The sequence below is a fragment of the Schistocerca nitens genome, unplaced genomic scaffold (genome assembly GCF_023898315.1).
Source record: "Schistocerca nitens isolate TAMUIC-IGC-003100 unplaced genomic scaffold, iqSchNite1.1 HiC_scaffold_352, whole genome shotgun sequence".
Lineage (NCBI taxonomy): Eukaryota > Metazoa > Arthropoda > Insecta > Orthoptera > Acrididae > Schistocerca > Schistocerca nitens.
The window spans coordinates 21,447-47,458 of NW_026045886.1; the positions used below are offsets into that span (position 1 = coordinate 21,447).

The 26,012-nt window shown below is 51.2% G+C and overlaps 30 non-coding genes across 30 annotated transcripts; 15 read left to right on the forward strand and 15 right to left on the reverse strand.

Moving 5' to 3' along the window:
• Positions 1-282: 282 nt before the first annotated feature.
• On the reverse strand, positions 283-354 carry Trnae-uuc (transfer RNA glutamic acid (anticodon UUC)). The gene has a single exon. It is a non-coding gene; the product is annotated as a tRNA-Glu (tRNA).
• Positions 355-968: 614 nt separating this feature from the next.
• Positions 969-1,040, forward strand: Trnag-ccc (transfer RNA glycine (anticodon CCC)). The gene has a single exon. It is a non-coding gene; the product is annotated as a tRNA-Gly (tRNA).
• A 1,018-nt stretch (positions 1,041-2,058) lies between these two features.
• Trnae-uuc (transfer RNA glutamic acid (anticodon UUC)) lies at positions 2,059-2,130 on the reverse strand. The gene has a single exon. It is a non-coding gene; the product is annotated as a tRNA-Glu (tRNA).
• A 614-nt stretch (positions 2,131-2,744) lies between these two features.
• Positions 2,745-2,816, forward strand: Trnag-ccc (transfer RNA glycine (anticodon CCC)). The gene has a single exon. It is a non-coding gene; the product is annotated as a tRNA-Gly (tRNA).
• Positions 2,817-3,834: 1,018 nt separating this feature from the next.
• On the reverse strand, positions 3,835-3,906 carry Trnae-uuc (transfer RNA glutamic acid (anticodon UUC)). The gene has a single exon. It is a non-coding gene; the product is annotated as a tRNA-Glu (tRNA).
• A 614-nt stretch (positions 3,907-4,520) lies between these two features.
• On the forward strand, positions 4,521-4,592 carry Trnag-ccc (transfer RNA glycine (anticodon CCC)). The gene has a single exon. It is a non-coding gene; the product is annotated as a tRNA-Gly (tRNA).
• Positions 4,593-5,610: 1,018 nt separating this feature from the next.
• Trnae-uuc (transfer RNA glutamic acid (anticodon UUC)) lies at positions 5,611-5,682 on the reverse strand. Its single transcript has one exon. It is a non-coding gene; the product is annotated as a tRNA-Glu (tRNA).
• A 614-nt stretch (positions 5,683-6,296) lies between these two features.
• On the forward strand, positions 6,297-6,368 carry Trnag-ccc (transfer RNA glycine (anticodon CCC)). The gene has a single exon. It is a non-coding gene; the product is annotated as a tRNA-Gly (tRNA).
• A 1,018-nt stretch (positions 6,369-7,386) lies between these two features.
• Trnae-uuc (transfer RNA glutamic acid (anticodon UUC)) lies at positions 7,387-7,458 on the reverse strand. The gene has a single exon. It is a non-coding gene; the product is annotated as a tRNA-Glu (tRNA).
• Positions 7,459-8,072: 614 nt separating this feature from the next.
• Trnag-ccc (transfer RNA glycine (anticodon CCC)) lies at positions 8,073-8,144 on the forward strand. The gene has a single exon. It is a non-coding gene; the product is annotated as a tRNA-Gly (tRNA).
• Positions 8,145-9,162: 1,018 nt separating this feature from the next.
• On the reverse strand, positions 9,163-9,234 carry Trnae-uuc (transfer RNA glutamic acid (anticodon UUC)). Its single transcript has one exon. It is a non-coding gene; the product is annotated as a tRNA-Glu (tRNA).
• A 614-nt stretch (positions 9,235-9,848) lies between these two features.
• Trnag-ccc (transfer RNA glycine (anticodon CCC)) lies at positions 9,849-9,920 on the forward strand. The gene has a single exon. It is a non-coding gene; the product is annotated as a tRNA-Gly (tRNA).
• Positions 9,921-10,938: 1,018 nt separating this feature from the next.
• Positions 10,939-11,010, reverse strand: Trnae-uuc (transfer RNA glutamic acid (anticodon UUC)). Its single transcript has one exon. It is a non-coding gene; the product is annotated as a tRNA-Glu (tRNA).
• Positions 11,011-11,624: 614 nt separating this feature from the next.
• On the forward strand, positions 11,625-11,696 carry Trnag-ccc (transfer RNA glycine (anticodon CCC)). Its single transcript has one exon. It is a non-coding gene; the product is annotated as a tRNA-Gly (tRNA).
• Positions 11,697-12,714: 1,018 nt separating this feature from the next.
• On the reverse strand, positions 12,715-12,786 carry Trnae-uuc (transfer RNA glutamic acid (anticodon UUC)). Its single transcript has one exon. It is a non-coding gene; the product is annotated as a tRNA-Glu (tRNA).
• Positions 12,787-13,400: 614 nt separating this feature from the next.
• Positions 13,401-13,472, forward strand: Trnag-ccc (transfer RNA glycine (anticodon CCC)). The gene has a single exon. It is a non-coding gene; the product is annotated as a tRNA-Gly (tRNA).
• A 1,018-nt stretch (positions 13,473-14,490) lies between these two features.
• On the reverse strand, positions 14,491-14,562 carry Trnae-uuc (transfer RNA glutamic acid (anticodon UUC)). Its single transcript has one exon. It is a non-coding gene; the product is annotated as a tRNA-Glu (tRNA).
• Positions 14,563-15,176: 614 nt separating this feature from the next.
• Trnag-ccc (transfer RNA glycine (anticodon CCC)) lies at positions 15,177-15,248 on the forward strand. Its single transcript has one exon. It is a non-coding gene; the product is annotated as a tRNA-Gly (tRNA).
• A 1,018-nt stretch (positions 15,249-16,266) lies between these two features.
• On the reverse strand, positions 16,267-16,338 carry Trnae-uuc (transfer RNA glutamic acid (anticodon UUC)). Its single transcript has one exon. It is a non-coding gene; the product is annotated as a tRNA-Glu (tRNA).
• A 614-nt stretch (positions 16,339-16,952) lies between these two features.
• Trnag-ccc (transfer RNA glycine (anticodon CCC)) lies at positions 16,953-17,024 on the forward strand. The gene has a single exon. It is a non-coding gene; the product is annotated as a tRNA-Gly (tRNA).
• A 1,018-nt stretch (positions 17,025-18,042) lies between these two features.
• Trnae-uuc (transfer RNA glutamic acid (anticodon UUC)) lies at positions 18,043-18,114 on the reverse strand. Its single transcript has one exon. It is a non-coding gene; the product is annotated as a tRNA-Glu (tRNA).
• Positions 18,115-18,728: 614 nt separating this feature from the next.
• On the forward strand, positions 18,729-18,800 carry Trnag-ccc (transfer RNA glycine (anticodon CCC)). The gene has a single exon. It is a non-coding gene; the product is annotated as a tRNA-Gly (tRNA).
• A 1,018-nt stretch (positions 18,801-19,818) lies between these two features.
• Trnae-uuc (transfer RNA glutamic acid (anticodon UUC)) lies at positions 19,819-19,890 on the reverse strand. The gene has a single exon. It is a non-coding gene; the product is annotated as a tRNA-Glu (tRNA).
• Positions 19,891-20,504: 614 nt separating this feature from the next.
• On the forward strand, positions 20,505-20,576 carry Trnag-ccc (transfer RNA glycine (anticodon CCC)). Its single transcript has one exon. It is a non-coding gene; the product is annotated as a tRNA-Gly (tRNA).
• Positions 20,577-21,594: 1,018 nt separating this feature from the next.
• On the reverse strand, positions 21,595-21,666 carry Trnae-uuc (transfer RNA glutamic acid (anticodon UUC)). The gene has a single exon. It is a non-coding gene; the product is annotated as a tRNA-Glu (tRNA).
• Positions 21,667-22,280: 614 nt separating this feature from the next.
• On the forward strand, positions 22,281-22,352 carry Trnag-ccc (transfer RNA glycine (anticodon CCC)). The gene has a single exon. It is a non-coding gene; the product is annotated as a tRNA-Gly (tRNA).
• A 1,018-nt stretch (positions 22,353-23,370) lies between these two features.
• Trnae-uuc (transfer RNA glutamic acid (anticodon UUC)) lies at positions 23,371-23,442 on the reverse strand. Its single transcript has one exon. It is a non-coding gene; the product is annotated as a tRNA-Glu (tRNA).
• Positions 23,443-24,056: 614 nt separating this feature from the next.
• Positions 24,057-24,128, forward strand: Trnag-ccc (transfer RNA glycine (anticodon CCC)). Its single transcript has one exon. It is a non-coding gene; the product is annotated as a tRNA-Gly (tRNA).
• A 1,018-nt stretch (positions 24,129-25,146) lies between these two features.
• On the reverse strand, positions 25,147-25,218 carry Trnae-uuc (transfer RNA glutamic acid (anticodon UUC)). The gene has a single exon. It is a non-coding gene; the product is annotated as a tRNA-Glu (tRNA).
• Positions 25,219-25,832: 614 nt separating this feature from the next.
• Positions 25,833-25,904, forward strand: Trnag-ccc (transfer RNA glycine (anticodon CCC)). Its single transcript has one exon. It is a non-coding gene; the product is annotated as a tRNA-Gly (tRNA).
• Positions 25,905-26,012: the final 108 nt, after the last annotated feature.

A 26,012-nucleotide genomic window follows, 5' to 3' on the forward strand; every position in this document is an offset into this window, starting at 1 on the left:
TCCTATTAGCGAAGAAAATGGAATGGCCTGTGGAGGGATCGAACCCATGACCGTGTTACTAGCACGACGCTATAGCCCACTGAGCTAACGGGCCACGCAACACTGTCGCATCAGCAGTCCAAAACCATCTCCTCTTCCTTCTAAGCGGTCCGCCATTCACGTGAGCATGTATCTCTTTTTCTTGACTTTCTCTCACCTTATACATGGAACCCAGAGCAGCAACACCACGAAGACGAAAAACGGCCGTCAGACGTTTCCTCATCCCAGCCCAGAAAATTCACATTCCGGTACCGGGAATCGAACCCGGGCCTCCTGGGTGAAAGCCAGGTATCCTAGCCACTAGACCATACCGGACATACTTCAAGGATCCACTACGTGTGTTTGCTTCCAGAAATACTTCTCCTGCACGCAACTTTACTGCCGAATCTGGCGCCAACGCTGAACTCTGTCCGCCGCCCAAGTCATACTACACAAACATCGCTTTCAGTCTCGAGTGCAACTAGCAAAACTGTAATTAGTAATAACTGGAAACAAACACTCTCACGTTGACGCAAAGAAGCCTAGGTGGTAATAAACGGCATATACGGCCTTACCTCGCAAAAGCTATGCTGTGCGTTTCACCGTCGTGGAGAGAAAATGAGATGGCTGAGGTGAGGATCGAACGTACGCCCGTAAGAAGAGGACACGCGCTGCCCACTGCGCCAGGGAGGCACACAGGAATACTCGCCACCGCCAGCCTCACTAAGTAGTTCTAATTTCAGAATTCGTTTCCCACCATGCCGAACACGAAAGGGTGGACTTCTCAGCGGAAGTCAATCCTGCGTCTAGTTACGGTGCCTCGCCCTGGAAGCAGCGTGGCAAAGCGTTCGGATGTGCTGGCGGGCAGGGCGCCTGCAGCAGATTCGCTTCGGCCTCTGGTGGCAGCAGGGGCGGCAACGGATCACGACACACGAAGCCTGCAGCGCAGTGCGGTGGTGGTGTAACGGTCAGCATGGTTGCTTCCCAAGCAGTTGATCCGGGTTCGATTCTCGGCCACCGCAGGAGCATTGTCATTTTTGCCTAGCGCAATAGTGTGTGTTCAACACCATGCGATCCTCGAAATTGCCAAGTGTCGCGGCACAAGTAGTATCTGCTCGTCTCTCGCCTCGTTCCAGCTAAGTGGGTGGGTCCTTCAGTTGATTTCACTTCATCGTGTGTCGACTTGGCCCGACTTTGCTCGACTGCCGCTCGCTGCCGCTCGGCAGTGGGGCCGATATGACAGGAGAAGTACGACAATCGGCTGCGAGAAATAAGGTAATCAAGAGTACCTTTCCTTTTCAATACGAAAAGCTAAATTTTCATTTACAAATTTCGGAAATCTCACTGCTTCGCTACGGTGTTATCTACGATATTTGAGAAATTCTCTGTGGATTCGTACGGTTGTGTTATTGCCAAAGTCGTTCTGGCACTTAACTTGCGCTCTTTTTGGCAAACAAGCTCTTTAAATTACGTTAACGAACATATGATCCAAAATTTAAATTGCTGAGGGACGCATCATAGCACAACAACACTGTAACACAAAAGGGGGAGGGTGGGGGTGAAAGTGGAAAGGTCCAATAGCACGCAGAGTTCCCGCCCATCACCCATCTAATCACTAGCCACGCCCACCTCTGCTTAACTTCATTAATCGAAAGGGAGCCGGCCGTTGACGACAACTGAGTGAAACGTTCAGACTTGTAGCTCGATGTGCAGGTAGTTTTGGAATCTGCCTCGCAGAGTCTCGCAGGAGACTGCATTTCCTATTAGCGAAGAAAATGGAATGGCCTGTGGAGGGATCGAACCCATGACCGTGTTACTAGCACGACGCTATAGCCCACTGAGCTAACGGGCCACGCAACACTGTCGCATCAGCAGTCCAAAACCATCTCCTCTTCCTTCTAAGCGGTCCGCCATTCACGTGAGCATGTATCTCTTTTTCTTGACTTTCTCTCACCTTATACATGGAACCCAGAGCAGCAACACCACGAAGACGAAAAACGGCCGTCAGACGTTTCCTCATCCCAGCCCAGAAAATTCACATTCCGGTACCGGGAATCGAACCCGGGCCTCCTGGGTGAAAGCCAGGTATCCTAGCCACTAGACCATACCGGACATACTTCAAGGATCCACTACGTGTGTTTGCTTCCAGAAATACTTCTCCTGCACGCAACTTTACTGCCGAATCTGGCGCCAACGCTGAACTCTGTCCGCCGCCCAAGTCATACTACACAAACATCGCTTTCAGTCTCGAGTGCAACTAGCAAAACTGTAATTAGTAATAACTGGAAACAAACACTCTCACGTTGACGCAAAGAAGCCTAGGTGGTAATAAACGGCATATACGGCCTTACCTCGCAAAAGCTATGCTGTGCGTTTCACCGTCGTGGAGAGAAAATGAGATGGCTGAGGTGAGGATCGAACGTACGCCCGTAAGAAGAGGACACGCGCTGCCCACTGCGCCAGGGAGGCACACAGGAATACTCGCCACCGCCAGCCTCACTAAGTAGTTCTAATTTCAGAATTCGTTTCCCACCATGCCGAACACGAAAGGGTGGACTTCTCAGCGGAAGTCAATCCTGCGTCTAGTTACGGTGCCTCGCCCTGGAAGCAGCGTGGCAAAGCGTTCGGATGTGCTGGCGGGCAGGGCGCCTGCAGCAGATTCGCTTCGGCCTCTGGTGGCAGCAGGGGCGGCAACGGATCACGACACACGAAGCCTGCAGCGCAGTGCGGTGGTGGTGTAACGGTCAGCATGGTTGCTTCCCAAGCAGTTGATCCGGGTTCGATTCTCGGCCACCGCAGGAGCATTGTCATTTTTGCCTAGCGCAATAGTGTGTGTTCAACACCATGCGATCCTCGAAATTGCCAAGTGTCGCGGCACAAGTAGTATCTGCTCGTCTCTCGCCTCGTTCCAGCTAAGTGGGTGGGTCCTTCAGTTGATTTCACTTCATCGTGTGTCGACTTGGCCCGACTTTGCTCGACTGCCGCTCGCTGCCGCTCGGCAGTGGGGCCGATATGACAGGAGAAGTACGACAATCGGCTGCGAGAAATAAGGTAATCAAGAGTACCTTTCCTTTTCAATACGAAAAGCTAAATTTTCATTTACAAATTTCGGAAATCTCACTGCTTCGCTACGGTGTTATCTACGATATTTGAGAAATTCTCTGTGGATTCGTACGGTTGTGTTATTGCCAAAGTCGTTCTGGCACTTAACTTGCGCTCTTTTTGGCAAACAAGCTCTTTAAATTACGTTAACGAACATATGATCCAAAATTTAAATTGCTGAGGGACGCATCATAGCACAACAACACTGTAACACAAAAGGGGGAGGGTGGGGGTGAAAGTGGAAAGGTCCAATAGCACGCAGAGTTCCCGCCCATCACCCATCTAATCACTAGCCACGCCCACCTCTGCTTAACTTCATTAATCGAAAGGGAGCCGGCCGTTGACGACAACTGAGTGAAACGTTCAGACTTGTAGCTCGATGTGCAGGTAGTTTTGGAATCTGCCTCGCAGAGTCTCGCAGGAGACTGCATTTCCTATTAGCGAAGAAAATGGAATGGCCTGTGGAGGGATCGAACCCATGACCGTGTTACTAGCACGACGCTATAGCCCACTGAGCTAACGGGCCACGCAACACTGTCGCATCAGCAGTCCAAAACCATCTCCTCTTCCTTCTAAGCGGTCCGCCATTCACGTGAGCATGTATCTCTTTTTCTTGACTTTCTCTCACCTTATACATGGAACCCAGAGCAGCAACACCACGAAGACGAAAAACGGCCGTGAGACGTTTCCTCATCCCAGCCCAGAAAATTCACATTCCGGTACCGGGAATCGAACCCGGGCCTCCTGGGTGAAAGCCAGGTATCCTAGCCACTAGACCATACCGGACATACTTCAAGGATCCACTACGTGTGTTTGCTTCCAGAAATACTTCTCCTGCACGCAACTTTACTGCCGAATCTGGCGCCAACGCTGAACTCTGTCCGCCGCCCAAGTCATACTACACAAACATCGCTTTCAGTCTCGAGTGCAACTAGCAAAACTGTAATTAGTAATAACTGGAAACAAACACTCTCACGTTGACGCAAAGAAGCCTAGGTGGTAATAAACGGCATATACGGCCTTACCTCGCAAAAGCTATGCTGTGCGTTTCACCGTCGTGGAGAGAAAATGAGATGGCTGAGGTGAGGATCGAACGTACGCCCGTAAGAAGAGGACACGCGCTGCCCACTGCGCCAGGGAGGCACACAGGAATACTCGCCACCGCCAGCCTCACTAAGTAGTTCTAATTTCAGAATTCGTTTCCCACCATGCCGAACACGAAAGGGTGGACTTCTCAGCGGAAGTCAATCCTGCGTCTAGTTACGGTGCCTCGCCCTGGAAGCAGCGTGGCAAAGCGTTCGGATGTGCTGGCGGGCAGGGCGCCTGCAGCAGATTCGCTTCGGCCTCTGGTGGCAGCAGGGGCGGCAACGGATCACGACACACGAAGCCTGCAGCGCAGTGCGGTGGTGGTGTAACGGTCAGCATGGTTGCTTCCCAAGCAGTTGATCCGGGTTCGATTCTCGGCCACCGCAGGAGCATTGTCATTTTTGCCTAGCGCAATAGTGTGTGTTCAACACCATGCGATCCTCGAAATTGCCAAGTGTCGCGGCACAAGTAGTATCTGCTCGTCTCTCGCCTCGTTCCAGCTAAGTGGGTGGGTCCTTCAGTTGATTTCACTTCATCGTGTGTCGACTTGTCCCGACTTTGCTCGACTGCCGCTCGCTGCCGCTCGGCAGTGGGGCCGATATGACAGGAGAAGTACGACAATCGGCTGCGAGAAATAAGGTAATCAAGAGTACCTTTCCTTTTCAATACGAAAAGCTAAATTTTCATTTACAAATTTCGGAAATCTCACTGCTTCGCTACGGTGTTATCTACGATATTTGAGAAATTCTCTGTGGATTCGTACGGTTGTGTTATTGCCAAAGTCGTTCTGGCACTTAACTTGCGCTCTTTTTGGCAAACAACCTCTTTAAATTACGTTAACGAACATATGATCCAAAATTTAAATTGCTGAGGGACGCATCATAGCACAACAACACTGTAACACAAAAGGGGGAGGGTGGGGGTGAAAGTGGAAAGGTCCAATAGCACGCAGAGTTCCCGCCCATCACCCATCTAATCACTAGCCACGCCCACCTCTGCTTAACTTCATTAATCGAAAGGGAGCCGGCCGTTGACGACAACTGAGTGAAACGTTCAGACTTGTAGCTCGATGTGCAGGTAGTTTTGGAATCTGCCTCGCAGAGTCTCGCAGGAGACTGCATTTCCTATTAGCGAAGAAAATGGAATGGCCTGTGGAGGGATCGAACCCATGACCGTGTTACTAGCACGACGCTATAGCCCACTGAGCTAACGGGCCACGCAACACTGTCGCATCAGCAGTCCAAAACCATCTCCTCTTCCTTCTAAGCGGTCCGCCATTCACGTGAGCATGTATCTCTTTTTCTTGACTTTCTCTCACCTTATACATGGAACCCAGAGCAGCAACACCACGAAGACGAAAAACGGCCGTCAGACGTTTCCTCATCCCAGCCCAGAAAATTCACATTCCGGTACCGGGAATCGAACCCGGGCCTCCTGGGTGAAAGCCAGGTATCCTAGCCACTAGACCATACCGGACATACTTCAAGGATCCACTACGTGTGTTTGCTTCCAGAAATACTTCTCCTGCACGCAACTTTACTGCCGAATCTGGCGCCAACGCTGAACTCTGTCCGCCGCCCAAGTCATACTACACAAACATCGCTTTCAGTCTCGAGTGCAACTAGCAAAACTGTAATTAGTAATAACTGGAAACAAACACTCTCACGTTGACGCAAAGAAGCCTAGGTGGTAATAAACGGCATATACGGCCTTACCTCGCAAAAGCTATGCTGTGCGTTTCACCGTCGTGGAGAGAAAATGAGATGGCTGAGGTGAGGATCGAACGTACGCCCGTAAGAAGAGGACACGCGCTGCCCACTGCGCCAGGGAGGCACACAGGAATACTCGCCACCGCCAGCCTCACTAAGTAGTTCTAATTTCAGAATTCGTTTCCCACCATGCCGAACACGAAAGGGTGGACTTCTCAGCGGAAGTCAATCCTGCGTCTAGTTACGGTGCCTCGCCCTGGAAGCAGCGTGGCAAAGCGTTCGGATGTGCTGGCGGGCAGGGCGCCTGCAGCAGATTCGCTTCGGCCTCTGGTGGCAGCAGGGGCGGCAACGGATCACGACACACGAAGCCTGCAGCGCAGTGCGGTGGTGGTGTAACGGTCAGCATGGTTGCTTCCCAAGCAGTTGATCCGGGTTCGATTCTCGGCCACCGCAGGAGCATTGTCATTTTTGCCTAGCGCAATAGTGTGTGTTCAACACCATGCGATCCTCGAAATTGCCAAGTGTCGCGGCACAAGTAGTATCTGCTCGTCTCTCGCCTCGTTCCAGCTAAGTGGGTGGGTCCTTCAGTTGATTTCACTTCATCGTGTGTCGACTTGGCCCGACTTTGCTCGACTGCCGCTCGCTGCCGCTCGGCAGTGGGGCCGATATGACAGGAGAAGTACGACAATCGGCTGCGAGAAATAAGGTAATCAAGAGTACCTTTCCTTTTCAATACGAAAAGCTAAATTTTCATTTACAAATTTCGGAAATCTCACTGCTTCGCTACGGTGTTATCTACGATATTTGAGAAATTCTCTGTGGATTCGTACGGTTGTGTTATTGCCAAAGTCGTTCTGGCACTTAACTTGCGCTCTTTTTGGCAAACAAGCTCTTTAAATTACGTTAACGAACATATGATCCAAAATTTAAATTGCTGAGGGACGCATCATAGCACAACAACACTGTAACACAAAAGGGGGAGGGTGGGGGTGAAAGTGGAAAGGTCCAATAGCACGCAGAGTTCCCGCCCATCACCCATCTAATCACTAGCCACGCCCACCTCTGCTTAACTTCATTAATCGAAAGGGAGCCGGCCGTTGACGACAACTGAGTGAAACGTTCAGACTTGTAGCTCGATGTGCAGGTAGTTTTGGAATCTGCCTCGCAGAGTCTCGCAGGAGACTGCATTTCCTATTAGCGAAGAAAATGGAATGGCCTGTGGAGGGATCGAACCCATGACCGTGTTACTAGCACGACGCTATAGCCCACTGAGCTAACGGGCCACGCAACACTGTCGCATCAGCAGTCCAAAACCATCTCCTCTTCCTTCTAAGCGGTCCGCCATTCACGTGAGCATGTATCTCTTTTTCTTGACTTTCTCTCACCTTATACATGGAACCCAGAGCAGCAACACCACGAAGACGAAAAACGGCCGTCAGACGTTTCCTCATCCCAGCCCAGAAAATTCACATTCCGGTACCGGGAATCGAACCCGGGCCTCCTGGGTGAAAGCCAGGTATCCTAGCCACTAGACCATACCGGACATACTTCAAGGATCCACTACGTGTGTTTGCTTCCAGAAATACTTCTCCTGCACGCAACTTTACTGCCGAATCTGGCGCCAACGCTGAACTCTGTCCGCCGCCCAAGTCATACTACACAAACATCGCTTTCAGTCTCGAGTGCAACTAGCAAAACTGTAATTAGTAATAACTGGAAACAAACACTCTCACGTTGACGCAAAGAAGCCTAGGTGGTAATAAACGGCATATACGGCCTTACCTCGCAAAAGCTATGCTGTGCGTTTCACCGTCGTGGAGAGAAAATGAGATGGCTGAGGTGAGGATCGAACGTACGCCCGTAAGAAGAGGACACGCGCTGCCCACTGCGCCAGGGAGGCACACAGGAATACTCGCCACCGCCAGCCTCACTAAGTAGTTCTAATTTCAGAATTCGTTTCCCACCATGCCGAACACGAAAGGGTGGACTTCTCAGCGGAAGTCAATCCTGCGTCTAGTTACGGTGCCTCGCCCTGGAAGCAGCGTGGCAAAGCGTTCGGATGTGCTGGCGGGCAGGGCGCCTGCAGCAGATTCGCTTCGGCCTCTGGTGGCAGCAGGGGCGGCAACGGATCACGACACACGAAGCCTGCAGCGCAGTGCGGTGGTGGTGTAACGGTCAGCATGGTTGCTTCCCAAGCAGTTGATCCGGGTTCGATTCTCGGCCACCGCAGGAGCATTGTCATTTTTGCCTAGCGCAATAGTGTGTGTTCAACACCATGCGATCCTCGAAATTGCCAAGTGTCGCGGCACAAGTAGTATCTGCTCGTCTCTCGCCTCGTTCCAGCTAAGTGGGTGGGTCCTTCAGTTGATTTCACTTCATCGTGTGTCGACTTGGCCCGACTTTGCTCGACTGCCGCTCGCTGCCGCTCGGCAGTGGGGCCGATATGACAGGAGAAGTACGACAATCGGCTGCGAGAAATAAGGTAATCAAGAGTACCTTTCCTTTTCAATACGAAAAGCTAAATTTTCATTTACAAATTTCGGAAATCTCACTGCTTCGCTACGGTGTTATCTACGATATTTGAGAAATTCTCTGTGGATTCGTACGGTTGTGTTATTGCCAAAGTCGTTCTGGCACTTAACTTGCGCTCTTTTTGGCAAACAAGCTCTTTAAATTACGTTAACGAACATATGATCCAAAATTTAAATTGCTGAGGGACGCATCATAGCACAACAACACTGTAACACAAAAGGGGGAGGGTGGGGGTGAAAGTGGAAAGGTCCAATAGCACGCAGAGTTCCCGCCCATCACCCATCTAATCACTAGCCACGCCCACCTCTGCTTAACTTCATTAATCGAAAGGGAGCCGGCCGTTGACGACAACTGAGTGAAACGTTCAGACTTGTAGCTCGATGTGCAGGTAGTTTTGGAATCTGCCTCGCAGAGTCTCGCAGGAGACTGCATTTCCTATTAGCGAAGAAAATGGAATGGCCTGTGGAGGGATCGAACCCATGACCGTGTTACTAGCACGACGCTATAGCCCACTGAGCTAACGGGCCACGCAACACTGTCGCATCAGCAGTCCAAAACCATCTCCTCTTCCTTCTAAGCGGTCCGCCATTCACGTGAGCATGTATCTCTTTTTCTTGACTTTCTCTCACCTTATACATGGAACCCAGAGCAGCAACACCACGAAGACGAAAAACGGCCGTCAGACGTTTCCTCATCCCAGCCCAGAAAATTCACATTCCGGTACCGGGAATCGAACCCGGGCCTCCTGGGTGAAAGCCAGGTATCCTAGCCACTAGACCATACCGGACATACTTCAAGGATCCACTACGTGTGTTTGCTTCCAGAAATACTTCTCCTGCACGCAACTTTACTGCCGAATCTGGCGCCAACGCTGAACTCTGTCCGCCGCCCAAGTCATACTACACAAACATCGCTTTCAGTCTCGAGTGCAACTAGCAAAACTGTAATTAGTAATAACTGGAAACAAACACTCTCACGTTGACGCAAAGAAGCCTAGGTGGTAATAAACGGCATATACGGCCTTACCTCGCAAAAGCTATGCTGTGCGTTTCACCGTCGTGGAGAGAAAATGAGATGGCTGAGGTGAGGATCGAACGTACGCCCGTAAGAAGAGGACACGCGCTGCCCACTGCGCCAGGGAGGCACACAGGAATACTCGCCACCGCCAGCCTCACTAAGTAGTTCTAATTTCAGAATTCGTTTCCCACCATGCCGAACACGAAAGGGTGGACTTCTCAGCGGAAGTCAATCCTGCGTCTAGTTACGGTGCCTCGCCCTGGAAGCAGCGTGGCAAAGCGTTCGGATGTGCTGGCGGGCAGGGCGCCTGCAGCAGATTCGCTTCGGCCTCTGGTGGCAGCAGGGGCGGCAACGGATCACGACACACGAAGCCTGCAGCGCAGTGCGGTGGTGGTGTAACGGTCAGCATGGTTGCTTCCCAAGCAGTTGATCCGGGTTCGATTCTCGGCCACCGCAGGAGCATTGTCATTTTTGCCTAGCGCAATAGTGTGTGTTCAACACCATGCGATCCTCGAAATTGCCAAGTGTCGCGGCACAAGTAGTATCTGCTCGTCTCTCGCCTCGTTCCAGCTAAGTGGGTGGGTCCTTCAGTTGATTTCACTTCATCGTGTGTCGACTTGGCCCGACTTTGCTCGACTGCCGCTCGCTGCCGCTCGGCAGTGGGGCCGATATGACAGGAGAAGTACGACAATCGGCTGCGAGAAATAAGGTAATCAAGAGTACCTTTCCTTTTCAATACGAAAAGCTAAATTTTCATTTACAAATTTCGGAAATCTCACTGCTTCGCTACGGTGTTATCTACGATATTTGAGAAATTCTCTGTGGATTCGTACGGTTGTGTTATTGCCAAAGTCGTTCTGGCACTTAACTTGCGCTCTTTTTGGCAAACAAGCTCTTTAAATTACGTTAACGAACATATGATCCAAAATTTAAATTGCTGAGGGACGCATCATAGCACAACAACACTGTAACACAAAAGGGGGAGGGTGGGGGTGAAAGTGGAAAGGTCCAATAGCACGCAGAGTTCCCGCCCATCACCCATCTAATCACTAGCCACGCCCACCTCTGCTTAACTTCATTAATCGAAAGGGAGCCGGCCGTTGACGACAACTGAGTGAAACGTTCAGACTTGTAGCTCGATGTGCAGGTAGTTTTGGAATCTGCCTCGCAGAGTCTCGCAGGAGACTGCATTTCCTATTAGCGAAGAAAATGGAATGGCCTGTGGAGGGATCGAACCCATGACCGTGTTACTAGCACGACGCTATAGCCCACTGAGCTAACGGGCCACGCAACACTGTCGCATCAGCAGTCCAAAACCATCTCCTCTTCCTTCTAAGCGGTCCGCCATTCACGTGAGCATGTATCTCTTTTTCTTGACTTTCTCTCACCTTATACATGGAACCCAGAGCAGCAACACCACGAAGACGAAAAACGGCCGTGAGACGTTTCCTCATCCCAGCCCAGAAAATTCACATTCCGGTACCGGGAATCGAACCCGGGCCTCCTGGGTGAAAGCCAGGTATCCTAGCCACTAGACCATACCGGACATACTTCAAGGATCCACTACGTGTGTTTGCTTCCAGAAATACTTCTCCTGCACGCAACTTTACTGCCGAATCTGGCGCCAACGCTGAACTCTGTCCGCCGCCCAAGTCATACTACACAAACATCGCTTTCAGTCTCGAGTGCAACTAGCAAAACTGTAATTAGTAATAACTGGAAACAAACACTCTCACGTTGACGCAAAGAAGCCTAGGTGGTAATAAACGGCATATACGGCCTTACCTCGCAAAAGCTATGCTGTGCGTTTCACCGTCGTGGAGAGAAAATGAGATGGCTGAGGTGAGGATCGAACGTACGCCCGTAAGAAGAGGACACGCGCTGCCCACTGCGCCAGGGAGGCACACAGGAATACTCGCCACCGCCAGCCTCACTAAGTAGTTCTAATTTCAGAATTCGTTTCCCACCATGCCGAACACGAAAGGGTGGACTTCTCAGCGGAAGTCAATCCTGCGTCTAGTTACGGTGCCTCGCCCTGGAAGCAGCGTGGCAAAGCGTTCGGATGTGCTGGCGGGCAGGGCGCCTGCAGCAGATTCGCTTCGGCCTCTGGTGGCAGCAGGGGCGGCAACGGATCACGACACACGAAGCCTGCAGCGCAGTGCGGTGGTGGTGTAACGGTCAGCATGGTTGCTTCCCAAGCAGTTGATCCGGGTTCGATTCTCGGCCACCGCAGGAGCATTGTCATTTTTGCCTAGCGCAATAGTGTGTGTTCAACACCATGCGATCCTCGAAATTGCCAAGTGTCGCGGCACAAGTAGTATCTGCTCGTCTCTCGCCTCGTTCCAGCTAAGTGGGTGGGTCCTTCAGTTGATTTCACTTCATCGTGTGTCGACTTGGCCCGACTTTGCTCGACTGCCGCTCGCTGCCGCTCGGCAGTGGGGCCGATATGACAGGAGAAGTACGACAATCGGCTGCGAGAAATAAGGTAATCAAGAGTACCTTTCCTTTTCAATACGAAAAGCTAAATTTTCATTTACAAATTTCGGAAATCTCACTGCTTCGCTACGGTGTTATCTACGATATTTGAGAAATTCTCTGTGGATTCGTACGGTTGTGTTATTGCCAAAGTCGTTCTGGCACTTAACTTGCGCTCTTTTTGGCAAACAAGCTCTTTAAATTACGTTAACGAACATATGATCCAAAATTTAAATTGCTGAGGGACGCATCATAGCACAACAACACTGTAACACAAAAGGGGGAGGGTGGGGGTGAAAGTGGAAAGGTCCAATAGCACGCAGAGTTCCCGCCCATCACCCATCTAATCACTAGCCACGCCCACCTCTGCTTAACTTCATTAATCGAAAGGGAGCCGGCCGTTGACGACAACTGAGTGAAACGTTCAGACTTGTAGCTCGATGTGCAGGTAGTTTTGGAATCTGCCTCGCAGAGTCTCGCAGGAGACTGCATTTCCTATTAGCGAAGAAAATGGAATGGCCTGTGGAGGGATCGAACCCATGACCGTGTTACTAGCACGACGCTATAGCCCACTGAGCTAACGGGCCACGCAACACTGTCGCATCAGCAGTCCAAAACCATCTCCTCTTCCTTCTAAGCGGTCCGCCATTCACGTGAGCATGTATCTCTTTTTCTTGACTTTCTCTCACCTTATACATGGAACCCAGAGCAGCAACACCACGAAGACGAAAAACGGCCGTGAGACGTTTCCTCATCCCAGCCCAGAAAATTCACATTCCGGTACCGGGAATCGAACCCGGGCCTCCTGGGTGAAAGCCAGGTATCCTAGCCACTAGACCATACCGGACATACTTCAAGGATCCACTACGTGTGTTTGCTTCCAGAAATACTTCTCCTGCACGCAACTTTACTGCCGAATCTGGCGCCAACGCTGAACTCTGTCCGCCGCCCAAGTCATACTACACAAACATCGCTTTCAGTCTCGAGTGCAACTAGCAAAACTGTAATTAGTAATAACTGGAAACAAACACTCTCACGTTGACGCAAAGAAGCCTAGGTGGTAATAAACGGCATATACGGCCTTACCTCGCAAAAGCTATGCTGTGCGTTTCACCGTCGTGGAGAGAAAATGAGATGGCTGAGGTGAGGATCGAACGTACGCCCGTAAGAAGAGGACACGCGCTGCCCACTGCGCCAGGGAGGCACACAGGAATACTCGCCACCGCCAGCCTCACTAAGTAGTTCTAATTTCAGAATTCGTTTCCCACCATGCCGAACACGAAAGGGTGGACTTCTCAGCGGAAGTCAATCCTGCGTCTAGTTACGGTGCCTCGCCCTGGAAGCAGCGTGGCAAAGCGTTCGGATGTGCTGGCGGGCAGGGCGCCTGCAGCAGATTCGCTTCGGCCTCTGGTGGCAGCAGGGGCGGCAACGGATCACGACACACGAAGCCTGCAGCGCAGTGCGGTGGTGGTGTAACGGTCAGCATGGTTGCTTCCCAAGCAGTTGATCCGGGTTCGATTCTCGGCCACCGCAGGAGCATTGTCATTTTTGCCTAGCGCAATAGTGTGTGTTCAACACCATGCGATCCTCGAAATTGCCAAGTGTCGCGGCACAAGTAGTATCTGCTCGTCTCTCGCCTCGTTCCAGCTAAGTGGGTGGGTCCTTCAGTTGATTTCACTTCATCGTGTGTCGACTTGTCCCGACTTTGCTCGACTGCCGCTCGCTGCCGCTCGGCAGTGGGGCCGATATGACAGGAGAAGTACGACAATCGGCTGCGAGAAATAAGGTAATCAAGAGTACCTTTCCTTTTCAATACGAAAAGCTAAATTTTCATTTACAAATTTCGGAAATCTCACTGCTTCGCTACGGTGTTATCTACGATATTTGAGAAATTCTCTGTGGATTCGTACGGTTGTGTTATTGCCAAAGTCGTTCTGGCACTTAACTTGCGCTCTTTTTGGCAAACAACCTCTTTAAATTACGTTAACGAACATATGATCCAAAATTTAAATTGCTGAGGGACGCATCATAGCACAACAACACTGTAACACAAAAGGGGGAGGGTGGGGGTGAAAGTGGAAAGGTCCAATAGCACGCAGAGTTCCCGCCCATCACCCATCTAATCACTAGCCACGCCCACCTCTGCTTAACTTCATTAATCGAAAGGGAGCCGGCCGTTGACGACAACTGAGTGAAACGTTCAGACTTGTAGCTCGATGTGCAGGTAGTTTTGGAATCTGCCTCGCAGAGTCTCGCAGGAGACTGCATTTCCTATTAGCGAAGAAAATGGAATGGCCTGTGGAGGGATCGAACCCATGACCGTGTTACTAGCACGACGCTATAGCCCACTGAGCTAACGGGCCACGCAACACTGTCGCATCAGCAGTCCAAAACCATCTCCTCTTCCTTCTAAGCGGTCCGCCATTCACGTGAGCATGTATCTCTTTTTCTTGACTTTCTCTCACCTTATACATGGAACCCAGAGCAGCAACACCACGAAGACGAAAAACGGCCGTCAGACGTTTCCTCATCCCAGCCCAGAAAATTCACATTCCGGTACCGGGAATCGAACCCGGGCCTCCTGGGTGAAAGCCAGGTATCCTAGCCACTAGACCATACCGGACATACTTCAAGGATCCACTACGTGTGTTTGCTTCCAGAAATACTTCTCCTGCACGCAACTTTACTGCCGAATCTGGCGCCAACGCTGAACTCTGTCCGCCGCCCAAGTCATACTACACAAACATCGCTTTCAGTCTCGAGTGCAACTAGCAAAACTGTAATTAGTAATAACTGGAAACAAACACTCTCACGTTGACGCAAAGAAGCCTAGGTGGTAATAAACGGCATATACGGCCTTACCTCGCAAAAGCTATGCTGTGCGTTTCACCGTCGTGGAGAGAAAATGAGATGGCTGAGGTGAGGATCGAACGTACGCCCGTAAGAAGAGGACACGCGCTGCCCACTGCGCCAGGGAGGCACACAGGAATACTCGCCACCGCCAGCCTCACTAAGTAGTTCTAATTTCAGAATTCGTTTCCCACCATGCCGAACACGAAAGGGTGGACTTCTCAGCGGAAGTCAATCCTGCGTCTAGTTACGGTGCCTCGCCCTGGAAGCAGCGTGGCAAAGCGTTCGGATGTGCTGGCGGGCAGGGCGCCTGCAGCAGATTCGCTTCGGCCTCTGGTGGCAGCAGGGGCGGCAACGGATCACGACACACGAAGCCTGCAGCGCAGTGCGGTGGTGGTGTAACGGTCAGCATGGTTGCTTCCCAAGCAGTTGATCCGGGTTCGATTCTCGGCCACCGCAGGAGCATTGTCATTTTTGCCTAGCGCAATAGTGTGTGTTCAACACCATGCGATCCTCGAAATTGCCAAGTGTCGCGGCACAAGTAGTATCTGCTCGTCTCTCGCCTCGTTCCAGCTAAGTGGGTGGGTCCTTCAGTTGATTTCACTTCATCGTGTGTCGACTTGGCCCGACTTTGCTCGACTGCCGCTCGTTGCCGCTCGGCAGTGGGGCCGATATGACAGGAGAAGTACGACAATCGGCTGCGAGAAATAAGGTAATCAAGAGTACCTTTCCTTTTCAATACGAAAAGCTAAATTTTCATTTACAAATTTCGGAAATCTCACTGCTTCGCTACGGTGTTATCTACGATATTTGAGAAATTCTCTGTGGATTCGTACGGTTGTGTTATTGCCAAAGTCGTTCTGGCACTTAACTTGCGCTCTTTTTGGCAAACAAGCTCTTTAAATTACGTTAACGAACATATGATCCAAAATTTAAATTGCTGAGGGACGCATCATAGCACAACAACACTGTAACACAAAAGGGGGAGGGTGGGGGTGAAAGTGGAAAGGTCCAATAGCACGCAGAGTTCCCGCCCATCACCCATCTAATCACTAGCCACGCCCACCTCTGCTTAACTTCATTAATCGAAAGGGAGCCGGCCGTTGACGACAACTGAGTGAAACGTTCAGACTTGTAGCTCGATGTGCAGGTAGTTTTGGAATCTGCCTCGCAGAGTCTCGCAGGAGACTGCATTTCCTATTAGCGAAGAAAATGGAATGGCCTGTGGAGGGATCGAACCCATGACCGTGTTACTAGCACGACGCTATAGCCCACTGAGCTAACGGGCCACGCAACACTGTCGCATCAGCAGTCCAAAACCATCTCCTCTTCCTTCTAAGCGGTCCGCCATTCACGTGAGCATGTATCTCTTTTTCTTGACTTTCTCTCACCTTATACATGGAACCCAGAGCAGCAACACCACGAAGACGAAAAACGGCCGTCAGACGTTTCCTCATCCCAGCCCAGAAAATTCACATTCCGGTACCGGGAATCGAACCCGGGCCTCCTGGGTGAAAGCCAGGTATCCTAGCCACTAGACCATACCGGACATACTTCAAGGATCCACTACGTGTGTTTGCTTCCAGAAATACTTCTCCTGCACGCAACTTTACTGCCGAATCTGGCGCCAACGCTGAACTCTGTCCGCCGCCCAAGTCATACTACACAAACATCGCTTTCAGTCTCGAGTGCAACTAGCAAAACTGTAATTAGTAATAACTGGAAACAAACACTCTCACGTTGACGCAAAGAAGCCTAGGTGGTAATAAACGGCATATACGGCCTTACCTCGCAAAAGCTATGCTGTGCGTTTCACCGTCGTGGAGAGAAAATGAGATGGCTGAGGTGAGGATCGAACGTACGCCCGTAAGAAGAGGACACGCGCTGCCCACTGCGCCAGGGAGGCACACAGGAATACTCGCCACCGCCAGCCTCACTAAGTAGTTCTAATTTCAGAATTCGTTTCCCACCATGCCGAACACGAAAGGGTGGACTTCTCAGCGGAAGTCAATCCTGCGTCTAGTTACGGTGCCTCGCCCTGGAAGCAGCGTGGCAAAGCGTTCGGATGTGCTGGCGGGCAGGGCGCCTGCAGCAGATTCGCTTCGGCCTCTGGTGGCAGCAGGGGCGGCAACGGATCACGACACACGAAGCCTGCAGCGCAGTGCGGTGGTGGTGTAACGGTCAGCATGGTTGCTTCCCAAGCAGTTGATCCGGGTTCGATTCTCGGCCACCGCAGGAGCATTGTCATTTTTGCCTAGCGCAATAGTGTGTGTTCAACACCATGCGATCCTCGAAATTGCCAAGTGTCGCGGCACAAGTAGTATCTGCTCGTCTCTCGCCTCGTTCCAGCTAAGTGGGTGGGTCCTTCAGTTGATTTCACTTCATCGTGTGTCGACTTGGCCCGACTTTGCTCGACTGCCGCTCGCTGCCGCTCGGCAGTGGGGCCGATATGACAGGAGAAGTACGACAATCGGCTGCGAGAAATAAGGTAATCAAGAGTACCTTTCCTTTTCAATACGAAAAGCTAAATTTTCATTTACAAATTTCGGAAATCTCACTGCTTCGCTACGGTGTTATCTACGATATTTGAGAAATTCTCTGTGGATTCGTACGGTTGTGTTATTGCCAAAGTCGTTCTGGCACTTAACTTGCGCTCTTTTTGGCAAACAAGCTCTTTAAATTACGTTAACGAACATATGATCCAAAATTTAAATTGCTGAGGGACGCATCATAGCACAACAACACTGTAACACAAAAGGGGGAGGGTGGGGGTGAAAGTGGAAAGGTCCAATAGCACGCAGAGTTCCCGCCCATCACCCATCTAATCACTAGCCACGCCCACCTCTGCTTAACTTCATTAATCGAAAGGGAGCCGGCCGTTGACGACAACTGAGTGAAACGTTCAGACTTGTAGCTCGATGTGCAGGTAGTTTTGGAATCTGCCTCGCAGAGTCTCGCAGGAGACTGCATTTCCTATTAGCGAAGAAAATGGAATGGCCTGTGGAGGGATCGAACCCATGACCGTGTTACTAGCACGACGCTATAGCCCACTGAGCTAACGGGCCACGCAACACTGTCGCATCAGCAGTCCAAAACCATCTCCTCTTCCTTCTAAGCGGTCCGCCATTCACGTGAGCATGTATCTCTTTTTCTTGACTTTCTCTCACCTTATACATGGAACCCAGAGCAGCAACACCACGAAGACGAAAAACGGCCGTCAGACGTTTCCTCATCCCAGCCCAGAAAATTCACATTCCGGTACCGGGAATCGAACCCGGGCCTCCTGGGTGAAAGCCAGGTATCCTAGCCACTAGACCATACCGGACATACTTCAAGGATCCACTACGTGTGTTTGCTTCCAGAAATACTTCTCCTGCACGCAACTTTACTGCCGAATCTGGCGCCAACGCTGAACTCTGTCCGCCGCCCAAGTCATACTACACAAACATCGCTTTCAGTCTCGAGTGCAACTAGCAAAACTGTAATTAGTAATAACTGGAAACAAACACTCTCACGTTGACGCAAAGAAGCCTAGGTGGTAATAAACGGCATATACGGCCTTACCTCGCAAAAGCTATGCTGTGCGTTTCACCGTCGTGGAGAGAAAATGAGATGGCTGAGGTGAGGATCGAACGTACGCCCGTAAGAAGAGGACACGCGCTGCCCACTGCGCCAGGGAGGCACACAGGAATACTCGCCACCGCCAGCCTCACTAAGTAGTTCTAATTTCAGAATTCGTTTCCCACCATGCCGAACACGAAAGGGTGGACTTCTCAGCGGAAGTCAATCCTGCGTCTAGTTACGGTGCCTCGCCCTGGAAGCAGCGTGGCAAAGCGTTCGGATGTGCTGGCGGGCAGGGCGCCTGCAGCAGATTCGCTTCGGCCTCTGGTGGCAGCAGGGGCGGCAACGGATCACGACACACGAAGCCTGCAGCGCAGTGCGGTGGTGGTGTAACGGTCAGCATGGTTGCTTCCCAAGCAGTTGATCCGGGTTCGATTCTCGGCCACCGCAGGAGCATTGTCATTTTTGCCTAGCGCAATAGTGTGTGTTCAACACCATGCGATCCTCGAAATTGCCAAGTGTCGCGGCACAAGTAGTATCTGCTCGTCTCTCGCCTCGTTCCAGCTAAGTGGGTGGGTCCTTCAGTTGATTTCACTTCATCGTGTGTCGACTTGGCCCGACTTTGCTCGACTGCCGCTCGCTGCCGCTCGGCAGTGGGGCCGATATGACAGGAGAAGTACGACAATCGGCTGCGAGAAATAAGGTAATCAAGAGTACCTTTCCTTTTCAATACGAAAAGCTAAATTTTCATTTACAAATTTCGGAAATCTCACTGCTTCGCTACGGTGTTATCTACGATATTTGAGAAATTCTCTGTGGATTCGTACGGTTGTGTTATTGCCAAAGTCGTTCTGGCACTTAACTTGCGCTCTTTTTGGCAAACAAGCTCTTTAAATTACGTTAACGAACATATGATCCAAAATTTAAATTGCTGAGGGACGCATCATAGCACAACAACACTGTAACACAAAAGGGGGAGGGTGGGGGTGAAAGTGGAAAGGTCCAATAGCACGCAGAGTTCCCGCCCATCACCCATCTAATCACTAGCCACGCCCACCTCTGCTTAACTTCATTAATCGAAAGGGAGCCGGCCGTTGACGACAACTGAGTGAAACGTTCAGACTTGTAGCTCGATGTGCAGGTAGTTTTGGAATCTGCCTCGCAGAGTCTCGCAGGAGACTGCATTTCCTATTAGCGAAGAAAATGGAATGGCCTGTGGAGGGATCGAACCCATGACCGTGTTACTAGCACGACGCTATAGCCCACTGAGCTAACGGGCCACGCAACACTGTCGCATCAGCAGTCCAAAACCATCTCCTCTTCCTTCTAAGCGGTCCGCCATTCACGTGAGCATGTATCTCTTTTTCTTGACTTTCTCTCACCTTATACATGGAACCCAGAGCAGCAACACCACGAAGACGAAAAACGGCCGTGAGACGTTTCCTCATCCCAGCCCAGAAAATTCACATTCCGGTACCGGGAATCGAACCCGGGCCTCCTGGGTGAAAGCCAGGTATCCTAGCCACTAGACCATACCGGACATACTTCAAGGATCCACTACGTGTGTTTGCTTCCAGAAATACTTCTCCTGCACGCAACTTTACTGCCGAATCTGGCGCCAACGCTGAACTCTGTCCGCCGCCCAAGTCATACTACACAAACATCGCTTTCAGTCTCGAGTGCAACTAGCAAAACTGTAATTAGTAATAACTGGAAACAAACACTCTCACGTTGACGCAAAGAAGCCTAGGTGGTAATAAACGGCATATACGGCCTTACCTCGCAAAAGCTATGCTGTGCGTTTCACCGTCGTGGAGAGAAAATGAGATGGCTGAGGTGAGGATCGAACGTACGCCCGTAAGAAGAGGACACGCGCTGCCCACTGCGCCAGGGAGGCACACAGGAATACTCGCCACCGCCAGCCTCACTAAGTAGTTCTAATTTCAGAATTCGTTTCCCACCATGCCGAACACGAAAGGGTGGACTTCTCAGCGGAAGTCAATCCTGCGTCTAGTTACGGTGCCTCGCCCTGGAAGCAGCGTGGCAAAGCGTTCGGATGTGCTGGCGGGCAGGGCGCCTGCAGCAGATTCGCTTCGGCCTCTGGTGGCAGCAGGGGCGGCAACGGATCACGACACACGAAGCCTGCAGCGCAGTGCGGTGGTGGTGTAACGGTCAGCATGGTTGCTTCCCAAGCAGTTGATCCGGGTTCGATTCTCGGCCACCGCAGGAGCATTGTCATTTTTGCCTAGCGCAATAGTGTGTGTTCAACACCATGCGATCCTCGAAATTGCCAAGTGTCGCGGCACAAGTAGTATCTGCTCGTCTCTCGCCTCGTTCCAGCTAAGTGGGTGGGTCCTTCAGTTGATTTCACTTCATCGTGTGTCGACTTGGCCCGACTTTGCTCGACTGCCGCTCGCTGCCGCTCGGCAGTGGGGCCGATATGACAGGAGAAGTACGACAATCGGCTGCGAGAAATAAGGTAATCAAGAGTACCTTTCCTTTTCAATACGAAAAGCTAAATTTTCATTTACAAATTTCGGAAATCTCACTGCTTCGCTACGGTGTTATCTACGATATTTGAGAAATTCTCTGTGGATTCGTACGGTTGTGTTATTGCCAAAGTCGTTCTGGCACTTAACTTGCGCTCTTTTTGGCAAACAAGCTCTTTAAATTACGTTAACGAACATATGATCCAAAATTTAAATTGCTGAGGGACGCATCATAGCACAACAACACTGTAACACAAAAGGGGGAGGGTGGGGGTGAAAGTGGAAAGGTCCAATAGCACGCAGAGTTCCCGCCCATCACCCATCTAATCACTAGCCACGCCCACCTCTGCTTAACTTCATTAATCGAAAGGGAGCCGGCCGTTGACGACAACTGAGTGAAACGTTCAGACTTGTAGCTCGATGTGCAGGTAGTTTTGGAATCTGCCTCGCAGAGTCTCGCAGGAGACTGCATTTCCTATTAGCGAAGAAAATGGAATGGCCTGTGGAGGGATCGAACCCATGACCGTGTTACTAGCACGACGCTATAGCCCACTGAGCTAACGGGCCACGCAACACTGTCGCATCAGCAGTCCAAAACCATCTCCTCTTCCTTCTAAGCGGTCCGCCATTCACGTGAGCATGTATCTCTTTTTCTTGACTTTCTCTCACCTTATACATGGAACCCAGAGCAGCAACACCACGAAGACGAAAAACGGCCGTCAGACGTTTCCTCATCCCAGCCCAGAAAATTCACATTCCGGTACCGGGAATCGAACCCGGGCCTCCTGGGTGAAAGCCAGGTATCCTAGCCACTAGACCATACCGGACATACTTCAAGGATCCACTACGTGTGTTTGCTTCCAGAAATACTTCTCCTGCACGCAACTTTACTGCCGAATCTGGCGCCAACGCTGAACTCTGTCCGCCGCCCAAGTCATACTACACAAACATCGCTTTCAGTCTCGAGTGCAACTAGCAAAACTGTAATTAGTAATAACTGGAAACAAACACTCTCACGTTGACGCAAAGAAGCCTAGGTGGTAATAAACGGCATATACGGCCTTACCTCGCAAAAGCTATGCTGTGCGTTTCACCGTCGTGGAGAGAAAATGAGATGGCTGAGGTGAGGATCGAACGTACGCCCGTAAGAAGAGGACACGCGCTGCCCACTGCGCCAGGGAGGCACACAGGAATACTCGCCACCGCCAGCCTCACTAAGTAGTTCTAATTTCAGAATTCGTTTCCCACCATGCCGAACACGAAAGGGTGGACTTCTCAGCGGAAGTCAATCCTGCGTCTAGTTACGGTGCCTCGCCCTGGAAGCAGCGTGGCAAAGCGTTCGGATGTGCTGGCGGGCAGGGCGCCTGCAGCAGATTCGCTTCGGCCTCTGGTGGCAGCAGGGGCGGCAACGGATCACGACACACGAAGCCTGCAGCGCAGTGCGGTGGTGGTGTAACGGTCAGCATGGTTGCTTCCCAAGCAGTTGATCCGGGTTCGATTCTCGGCCACCGCAGGAGCATTGTCATTTTTGCCTAGCGCAATAGTGTGTGTTCAACACCATGCGATCCTCGAAATTGCCAAGTGTCGCGGCACAAGTAGTATCTGCTCGTCTCTCGCCTCGTTCCAGCTAAGTGGGTGGGTCCTTCAGTTGATTTCACTTCATCGTGTGTCGACTTGGCCCGACTTTGCTCGACTGCCGCTCGCTGCCGCTCGGCAGTGGGGCCGATATGACAGGAGAAGTACGACAATCGGCTGCGAGAAATAAGGTAATCAAGAGTACCTTTCCTTTTCAATACGAAAAGCTAAATTTTCATTTACAAATTTCGGAAATCTCACTGCTTCGCTACGGTGTTATCTACGATATTTGAGAAATTCTCTGTGGATTCGTACGGTTGTGTTATTGCCAAAGTCGTTCTGGCACTTAACTTGCGCTCTTTTTGGCAAACAAGCTCTTTAAATTACGTTAACGAACATATGATCCAAAATTTAAATTGCTGAGGGACGCATCATAGCACAACAACACTGTAACACAAAAGGGGGAGGGTGGGGGTGAAAGTGGAAAGGTCCAATAGCACGCAGAGTTCCCGCCCATCACCCATCTAATCACTAGCCACGCCCACCTCTGCTTAACTTCATTAATCGAAAGGGAGCCGGCCGTTGACGACAACTGAGTGAAACGTTCAGACTTGTAGCTCGATGTGCAGGTAGTTTTGGAATCTGCCTCGCAGAGTCTCGCAGGAGACTGCATTTCCTATTAGCGAAGAAAATGGAATGGCCTGTGGAGGGATCGAACCCATGACCGTGTTACTAGCACGACGCTATAGCCCACTGAGCTAACGGGCCACGCAACACTGTCGCATCAGCAGTCCAAAACCATCTCCTCTTCCTTCTAAGCGGTCCGCCATTCACGTGAGCATGTATCTCTTTTTCTTGACTTTCTCTCACCTTATACATGGAACCCAGAGCAGCAACACCACGAAGACGAAAAACGGCCGTGAGACGTTTCCTCATCCCAGCCCAGAAAATTCACATTCCGGTACCGGGAATCGAACCCGGGCCTCCTGGGTGAAAGCCAGGTATCCTAGCCACTAGACCATACCGGACATACTTCAAGGATCCACTACGTGTGTTTGCTTCCAGAAATACTTCTCCTGCACGCAACTTTACTGCCGAATCTGGCGCCAACGCTGAACTCTGTCCGCCGCCCAAGTCATACTACACAAACATCGCTTTCAGTCTCGAGTGCAACTAGCAAAACTGTAATTAGTAATAACTGGAAACAAACACTCTCACGTTGACGCAAAGAAGCCTAGGTGGTAATAAACGGCATATACGGCCTTACCTCGCAAAAGCTATGCTGTGCGTTTCACCGTCGTGGAGAGAAAATGAGATGGCTGAGGTGAGGATCGAACGTACGCCCGTAAGAAGAGGACACGCGCTGCCCACTGCGCCAGGGAGGCACACAGGAATACTCGCCACCGCCAGCCTCACTAAGTAGTTCTAATTTCAGAATTCGTTTCCCACCATGCCGAACACGAAAGGGTGGACTTCTCAGCGGAAGTCAATCCTGCGTCTAGTTACGGTGCCTCGCCCTGGAAGCAGCGTGGCAAAGCGTTCGGATGTGCTGGCGGGCAGGGCGCCTGCAGCAGATTCGCTTCGGCCTCTGGTGGCAGCAGGGGCGGCAACGGATCACGACACACGAAGCCTGCAGCGCAGTGCGGTGGTGGTGTAACGGTCAGCATGGTTGCTTCCCAAGCAGTTGATCCGGGTTCGATTCTCGGCCACCGCAGGAGCATTGTCATTTTTGCCTAGCGCAATAGTGTGTGTTCAACACCATGCGATCCTCGAAATTGCCAAGTGTCGCGGCACAAGTAGTATCTGCTCGTCTCTCGCCTCGTTCCAGCTAAGTGGGTGGGTCCTTCAGTTGATTTCACTTCATCGTGTGTCGACTTGGCCCGACTTTGCTCGACTGCCGCTCGCTGCCGCTCGGCAGTGGGGCCGATATGACAGGAGAAGTACGACAATCGGCTGCGAGAAATAAGGTAATCAAGAGTACCTTTCCTTTTCAATACGAAAAGCTAAATTTTCATTTACAAATTTCGGAAATCTCACTGCTTCGCTACGGTGTTATCTACGATATTTGAGAAATTCTCTGTGGATTCGTACGGTTGTGTTATTGCCAAAGTCGTTCTGGCACTTAACTTGCGCTCTTTTTGGCAAACAAGCTCTTTAAATTACGTTAACGAACATATGATCCAAAATTTAAATTGCTGAGGGACGCATCATAGCACAACAACACTGTAACACAAAAGGGGGAGGGTGGGGGTGAAAGTGGAAAGGTCCAATAGCACGCAGAGTTCCCGCCCATCACCCATCTAATCACTAGCCACGCCCACCTCTGCTTAACTTCATTAATCGAAAGGGAGCCGGCCGTTGACGACAACTGAGTGAAACGTTCAGACTTGTAGCTCGATGTGCAGGTAGTTTTGGAATCTGCCTCGCAGAGTCTCGCAGGAGACTGCATTTCCTATTAGCGAAGAAAATGGAATGGCCTGTGGAGGGATCGAACCCATGACCGTGTTACTAGCACGACGCTATAGCCCACTGAGCTAACGGGCCACGCAACACTGTCGCATCAGCAGTCCAAAACCATCTCCTCTTCCTTCTAAGCGGTCCGCCATTCACGTGAGCATGTATCTCTTTTTCTTGACTTTCTCTCACCTTATACATGGAACCCAGAGCAGCAACACCACGAAGACGAAAAACGGCCGTGAGACGTTTCCTCATCCCAGCCCAGAAAATTCACATTCCGGTACCGGGAATCGAACCCGGGCCTCCTGGGTGAAAGCCAGGTATCCTAGCCACTAGACCATACCGGACATACTTCAAGGATCCACTACGTGTGTTTGCTTCCAGAAATACTTCTCCTGCACGCAACTTTACTGCCGAATCTGGCGCCAACGCTGAACTCTGTCCGCCGCCCAAGTCATACTACACAAACATCGCTTTCAGTCTCGAGTGCAACTAGCAAAACTGTAATTAGTAATAACTGGAAACAAACACTCTCACGTTGACGCAAAGAAGCCTAGGTGGTAATAAACGGCATATACGGCCTTACCTCGCAAAAGCTATGCTGTGCGTTTCACCGTCGTGGAGAGAAAATGAGATGGCTGAGGTGAGGATCGAACGTACGCCCGTAAGAAGAGGACACGCGCTGCCCACTGCGCCAGGGAGGCACACAGGAATACTCGCCACCGCCAGCCTCACTAAGTAGTTCTAATTTCAGAATTCGTTTCCCACCATGCCGAACACGAAAGGGTGGACTTCTCAGCGGAAGTCAATCCTGCGTCTAGTTACGGTGCCTCGCCCTGGAAGCAGCGTGGCAAAGCGTTCGGATGTGCTGGCGGGCAGGGCGCCTGCAGCAGATTCGCTTCGGCCTCTGGTGGCAGCAGGGGCGGCAACGGATCACGACACACGAAGCCTGCAGCGCAGTGCGGTGGTGGTGTAACGGTCAGCATGGTTGCTTCCCAAGCAGTTGATCCGGGTTCGATTCTCGGCCACCGCAGGAGCATTGTCATTTTTGCCTAGCGCAATAGTGTGTGTTCAACACCATGCGATCCTCGAAATTGCCAAGTGTCGCGGCACAAGTAGTATCTGCTCGTCTCTCGCCTCG